The sequence below is a fragment of the Daktulosphaira vitifoliae genome, unplaced genomic scaffold, assembly GCF_025091365.1.
Source record: "Daktulosphaira vitifoliae isolate Bord-2020 unplaced genomic scaffold, ASM2509136v1 Scaffold_4, whole genome shotgun sequence".
Classification (NCBI taxonomy): domain Eukaryota; kingdom Metazoa; phylum Arthropoda; class Insecta; order Hemiptera; family Phylloxeridae; genus Daktulosphaira; species Daktulosphaira vitifoliae.
Genome location: NW_026099575.1, coordinates 10249008 through 10256561, shown reverse-complemented (window position 1 = coordinate 10256561; position 7554 = coordinate 10249008).

The following is a 7554-nucleotide window of genomic DNA, read 5'->3' as shown; positions in this document are numbered from 1 at the left end:
GTTTGGGAGGGGGGGGGGGGGGGGGGGGAATACAAGAGTGGCAAAATGACGATCCGTTTCTTTCATCCGTCATGAAACAATTGCTCAAGGGAAACGCCAGAAAAAACGATAAGGAGTCCAGCAAGAACAACGAATATTTCATGTTAGACGGACTTACACGCAGCATTCGTATGGGCGTAGACACACCGGCCGTAATACCAGAAGCCAAATCACAGCGTGTGATTTGGCGATACCACGACGATGCTCTGGCGTGTCAACCAGGATGGAAAGAAACCTACTGAGCGATCAAACAGCGTTTCTATTGGAAGGGCCTGAAAAACATAGTACGCGAGTACAAAGGCCCTAAATAGACGTCCGAATGATCCTCTAACTTCGCGCAAACCAAGACAACCGTGGGAGGTCATTAGTATCGACTTAATGGGTGAGTACCCCAGAACATCAAGGGGAAAAACGAACCTGTTAGTAGCAACTGACTGTTTCAGTCGCTGGACCGAAGCGTACGCGATAGGCGCAGCGACTACAAAAACGATTGTAGACACGCTCGAACGCGAATTTTTCTCACGTTTTGGGTACCCCCGCGTATTGCTTTGCGACAACGGACGGAATCTGGTTTCTAACGAAATGATTAACGCGATAAATAGATGGGGGGCGGAAGCCTGGACCACACCTATTTATCATCCGCGCGCAAATCCGGTAGAACGAAAAAATCAGGAGCTAAAAAAAGGTCTCCGCGCCCTACTAGTAGAGGGCGACCATAGCACCTGGGACATTAAAATACCGTCGATATTATTTGCGTTGCGTAATCGTCGGAATGAAAAAACCGGTTATCCGCCTTCCGTACTCGTTCTCGGCCGAGAGGCGAAACGACCTGGTGACTGGGCGGTCGTACATGTAAACACGGCGACGGCCGACAATGTAAACAATAGCCGCCCATCACCCAAACCGCAGGCCGGCAAAATTGTAGATAACGTTCCGACGAAACACGTAGTAAAACCTTTTACGGTCGGAGACGTGGTGTACTATAAAGCACACCACTTATCTAATAAACAAAAAAAATTTTGTGCCGGCTTCGCGCCGAAGTGGTGGGGCCCTGTCAGATTAGCGGAAAAAGTAGGCAAAGGGGTGTTTCTGACAGACCAAAATCCCCCACGCAAACTTCACGTAGCATGTTTAAAATTAAAATAGTTGTCAAGTACTACAAATTACGGCCCGTATACGGGCTGTCGTCGAGGTATAGTAGTGCTAACGGGCTGTTTTATTTTCAGCATGTCTTGTCAAAAGTGTGGAGAACGCGATGGCCTGGTACGCGACCTCCTTCGCCGGTTGGCGGAGGCGCTCGACATACCACTGGCCAACGTCCCAGCGATCCGTGCGACGGTCGAGGCGGCCCGGAACGCTGCGTTACATCAGATCCTGAGGGACCCGATCGCGAACGCGTTCTATACCCGGGGAGTGAGGGACGGCCGTGCGGCGTCCCTCAGCGAAACCCGAAGGGCTATCGCCACCGTGCCGGTGGTCCCGCGGTCTGTGCCGGGGGAGGGTGGTGCCTCTCCTACACAGCGCCCGGTTACCGCTGGCGCGGCGGTGCAGCGACCGGCGGGCCGCCGATCGTCCAGCCCCGGCGCCTTACACCCGGGACAGAGCAGCCGACGTGGCGAGCACGTCCTTAGGGACGGGCTCGGCCACCCGGCCGCCACCGGCACACCCGGGGTACAGGAAGCTTACTCCCTCCGACGTACGTCGGAGGGAGCGCATCAATCGGGCCTTCAAGGAAAGGAAGGACCGGGAGAGGGAGGCGGCTATCCGTCCACCAACCGCACAGGCGGCCCCGATGCCGGCGCCACGGACCCGTCTACCACCTCTCTCGGAGATCGTCCGGACCGCCAGCTGCGCCGTAACAACCGCCACAGTTGGACCGTCTCTCATGGAGATCGAAGACGACCTGGGACACGCGGTGGAAGCCTTTCTGGCGGATGCTCCCTGTCCTCCTCCTACTAACTCCCCTCCTGAAACTCCTCGAGCCGAGTAATCGGTCGAGGAGTTTCCTTCCTCTACTCCCCGGTCCTTATGTCATCCGTAGGTTACGGATGACCGGACCGAATAGTCCTTTCCCTCTTGCCAGCGAGACTGAAGGTTTCAGTCTAATACGGTAAGACTTAAAACGCAATAATAGTGACCATCACCACATTCAAGGAACATGGCGGTAAGTCAACAATTGTTTATTACTTTTATCTACTGTGTACGATACGACAATTTGTTTACAAATATCGGCCGGGTCAAGAAATAGACTGACGGCTCGGTGGGGGGGAGTTGACACGGCACCGTCTTTTGCTCTAGGCTGGCACTCGCCCGTGTCTCTCTCGATATCAGCCGTCCAGCTATTAATATGACAATCGGTTGTCATCGGTTGTCTCCCCGCCCTTGACACTGAGATAAGGCCGCCGCCGAATGTGGATTACCGATATTGCGTTCTGTTCCGTTTCCGGCGTACACCTTGACTGGTTATGTCCGATATTTTTGTGCTCCCGGCTTTTACGCTACTTTTTGGTGCGATTTACCGAATAAGTTTTTGTGTCGTCTACCCGCGACTCAAAGAATCGTTTTCCTGCATACCTTACGTGGTATATATATATATACATATTCTATTATAGATATAAGTTGTTACGATACTTGCGTCTACGTTTAGTATTCCACAACACCACAGTTCCGCACTGTTAGTTTGCGAACTTATAATATTCGATTGCCGTTTATTTTTTTTGCTTTTTCTTCTTTTCTTTGTGTTCTGTGTATCTACCTGTGCGCCCTTTTTTTGGATTACGCATTAACTGGTATATGTAATAATTATTCTGTAATTTTATTAGCATTTGTAACAACAATCATTGATATATTTACAATCATATATAATTGGTAAGCGTTTGATATAAATGACATACCTAATAATGCAAAGATACAATCATTAGAAACCTCCTTACATTAAGGTTTTTGGAATCAAATTTCTTATGATCTAATATTAACTATTATATTTTATTTAATAATTTTAATAAGTTGTTATTTAAGTATGAAAGTGATATAATTTATTATTAAATTTTTTGTTTCAGAATAAACATTTTACGCCAGTCAATTTTTCAATATTATTTAAGTCTTTGTATAGAGATATTTGTCAACACAAACAATGAAGTAACATAAAATTACAAGTNTTTTGAAAGTGTTCCGGAAGGTCTGACACTTTTATATATATCTTAAATTAAAGCTAATGTAATATACTTTATAATGGTAAAAAAAAATTTCGGACTTTATTTTATCTTCATGGTGAAAACAGACATTAAACTTAATAAAAAAAATACGATTTTTGTAAAAAAATTCTTTTTTATATTTTTAACTTTATAATGCTATAACTTCTCGAAAGATGTATGGATCAATATAATTCTTTTTTTTGTAGATGCATGATGTCTTTACCTATCATTTGGTATATTTTTTTTATAAATCTGACTTTTTACCTGCCTACAGGGGGGGATTCAAAATGACAACTTTTTCACAAAAAATTGACTTTTTCAACTTAAATTTTGAAAGTGTTCCGGAAAGTCTGACACTTTTATATATAACTTAAATTAAAGCTAATGTAATATACTTTATCATGGAAAAAAAAATTTCGGACTTTATTTGATCTTCGAGGTGAAAATGGCTACCAAATGCTATTNAAAAAAAAAATTTCGGACTTTATTTTATCTTCAAGGTGAAAATGGCTACCAAATGCTATTATTGTGTGAAAATTCTCAATTTTATTTTTTACATTTTTAACATTATAATGCTATAACTTATTGAAAAGTGTATTGATCAATATAATTTTTTTATGGGAAATACTATTTTCTAATAATCTCTTTTTTATTCGACATACTTTGTCTTAATCAGGATATTAATAAGGAACTAGCAGTTTATGAAGCTTTTGGAATAATCCACTAATTTTTTAAAATTAAACACTATCTAAAGATTTGCATCGAAGCGTTTTTTTTTTATAGTGATTTTAATCACTGTCAGATATCATTATACTTGATCCAACTATGCCACGTCACCACTATGCCGCGACCCCCCTGTGCTGGGTTTTTCATTCTGACGATTACGCTACGCAAATAGTATCGACGGTATATTCGTGTCCCAGGTGCTATGGTCGCCCTCTACTAGTAGGGCGCGGAGACCTTTTTTTAAGAATTTAATAATTTAATAATTTAAATTATTGGATAAATAAAGTCTATAATATGTACTTAATAAAATGCGTATTTTATAATTAAACGTCAATGCTACTCATAAATTTTCTAGTGAATAATATTTTTAGTAATAATAATAGTTATTTTACATTTAGACCTTTTTTATGATATTGAGTACCGTTCTTAGACGAATATTTTTTTTATATTTGATGTACCAAATAAAGTAATCACTAAAAATATCAATTTATACTGAAAAACTTAAAAACATATTTATAATATGTGTTAGGGTGAGCAGAATATTAAAATTTAATAATCAAATTTTATTAATTTTATTATTAATCAATCAAATTTTAACAATAACAAAATCATATTACATTTTACTTTTAATTAAAATATTGATAAATGTGATACTTTTTATGAGGTTGAGCTTCCAACTGAATCCATATCTATTGAGCTTAAAGTAACAGCAAGAGTATTTGGATCATATTGAAAACCATAACTTTTATTAATTTCAATAAGATTAATAATATTAGTACGAATACTTTCTTGTGCTTGTAGTTCTAATGAATAATTAGAAATACGACTTGTAATTCCTAAATCTTTTCTTTTTAGAAAAATTGCAAGATCAACATGGCTGTCAAAAAATGTATCAATTTCATTTTGTGCATGCGATAATTGCTTTCTAAAAATGTTATCTTGTTTAAGTTGATTTTTATCTACTATATTTGTCAATATATTTAAAGTATTATAAATTTCATTAGTAAATATATGTTTAGTTTGCGTGGGGAAATGAACCATCTGAGAAAAATATAATAATGTATTTTTCATCTTTTTAAGTTCGTTATAAAAGATTGGATAATCTATAAGCAAACGTACTTCAAATGTTGTTTTCAGATCAACATTGCTTTGACATTCCAACAAATAATGAATTATTATAACGAATATACGTTGTATATCAATAGCATAGTGAACGCTCAATAACAAATGGAATTGCCATACTCTATCGTTAAAATTCTGTTCTGTAATAAGATTAGTGTCCGAATCACTTGGAAATAATGTTCTCAAAGTAAACCTTTCAATATAATTTTCAAAATTCCGACCACAAAATTTAAATTTATCGGCAATTCATTATTTTTTAATTTTTCCACACTGAGTATTGCACTTAAGTATTAAATTCAGAAACACTTATGGCAGTTACTCTCAAATTAATAGAACTAAGTAAAGAAAATAAAGACAGTTTAAACATTTTGGAAAAATGAGTTTTCATGAACAATACGATTACAAAGCAAAATGTCTTCCTTTGTTATACCAGTAAAAGGTACAGTTCTCTTTGTTTAACATAAAAATATACAATTTTAATGTCGTTTGAATTTAGATAATTGGATAAATAAATTCTATTAAAATGAACATAATAACATGCGTTTTTTATAATAAAACGTCAATGCTAATCTTAAATTTTTTAATGAATATTATTTTTACTTCACTTACTGATTAATAATCACTTAAAAAACTAGAAGAGCGATATTTTATAGCTGAATAATAACTTTAATTGAAACAAATATGGCGTACTCGAGAAGACTGTAAAAAGTTTTAAATTTCTATTATCATCATTTTCTGTGCAAAACAAAATAATTATTATTTTAAAACTAACTTCTCGATTTTTCTTAAAATAATGATTATGTTAAACTTATTTTTTTTTGTATTTTTTAGTTTCATATATTTCTTGGTTATTGTTTGCTTTTTCATTTGGATTTAATAATGCATAGATATTGGAAATATTAAAAACCAAATGATTTTTTTTTAAGTCTACTTGACTAATTTTCTAAAATTGTAATATATTAATATTTATATATATTTATTAAATTGATATAAAAAATTATAATAGTGTAGTCTTTAAAATAAGTACGCTTTTTGTCTGATGATTCTTAAAATTTAAACAGTTGTAATTCGTTCAAAATCAAAAAATACAAAAATATTTTTAAAACAAAAATTGCTCTTCAATTGAATAAATGGATGAAATAAAAAAAATCGGAGTTGCCATTAAAAAATCGATACGAGTTTTGGGTATAAGCGATATGATAAGGATGATATGATTTTTTCGTGTAAATAAGTTCAAGAAAGAAAAATTATTGTTAAAAAAACATAATAATTAATTCTAATATTTATAAAAAGAAATATAAGATATCAAATAAAGCGTAATTAAGGAATTACCTTAAATTAATAACTTAATAACTTTTTAAAAAATGTATGGATCAAAAAATTTTTTAATGAAATTTAGTATTTATATACATCTTCCATTCGACATACTTTTCTTTTAAATCAGACCATTTCCCTATATACGCCGGGGCTTCAAATCTAAAAAATGCATATAAAAAGTAGAACTTTTGCAACATAACTTTTGAAAGTGTTGCGGAAGGTCTGACACTTTTATATATATTTTAAATTAAAGGTAATGTAATATACTTTATTATGAAAAAAAAAATTTGACCACTGGAATTGGCTTCATGGTGAAAATGGCTACCGAAGGCTATTTTTGTGTGAAAATTCTTGATTTTATTTTTTACATTTTTAACTTTATAATGCTAATAATAAGAAATATTATTAGAATTAATATTTTTTAATAATCCCTTTTTCATTCAGGATATTAATAAGAAAATATCAGATCATGTAGCTTTTGGAATAGTCTACCAATTTCTTAAAATTAAACAGTACTGTGTTTACACCACTGTGCTACGACCCGACTGTGTTGGGTTTTTTTTTTTTTTTATACAAGATTTTAGTGTTACAAACCATTTGTTGGTATTGGGTATCAATTGGTGTATAAGACACTCCATATATTATATTATATCACTTGCACCTGACTAAGTGTATTATTTTGTTGGGTTTTAATATTTGTACCCTAGAAGTAAACTATCATTAGTCCATTTTTTTTCGAAAATGAGGTGAGACAATTTTTAAATGCTTATTCTATGAAATTTAAAAAAATTGATTTGTTAAAATTAGTCTTTAGAGTACAGATGTACAACAAACATAAGCTATGATAACTACTATTATTATAATGAAAATTTTCTAATTATTTAAAATATCCTTTTGAAAATTTGATATGTAATTATACTTTCAGTAGTATATTTCTTTGGCTTATTCTCAACATATTTTATGTAGTTTCCTATTAACTTTTTGATTTTTAAATTCAGTTTGTTAGTCACTGAACTCTAAAAGTAAAATATATGACGTTGAGGTTTTTAAAATATGGGACATTTTATTTTAGGTTTATAGTATTAAATATTATTTATATTAAAAAAATATAATAACATTTAATAATTTAAAATATTTTATTTTCAAATATCAAAGA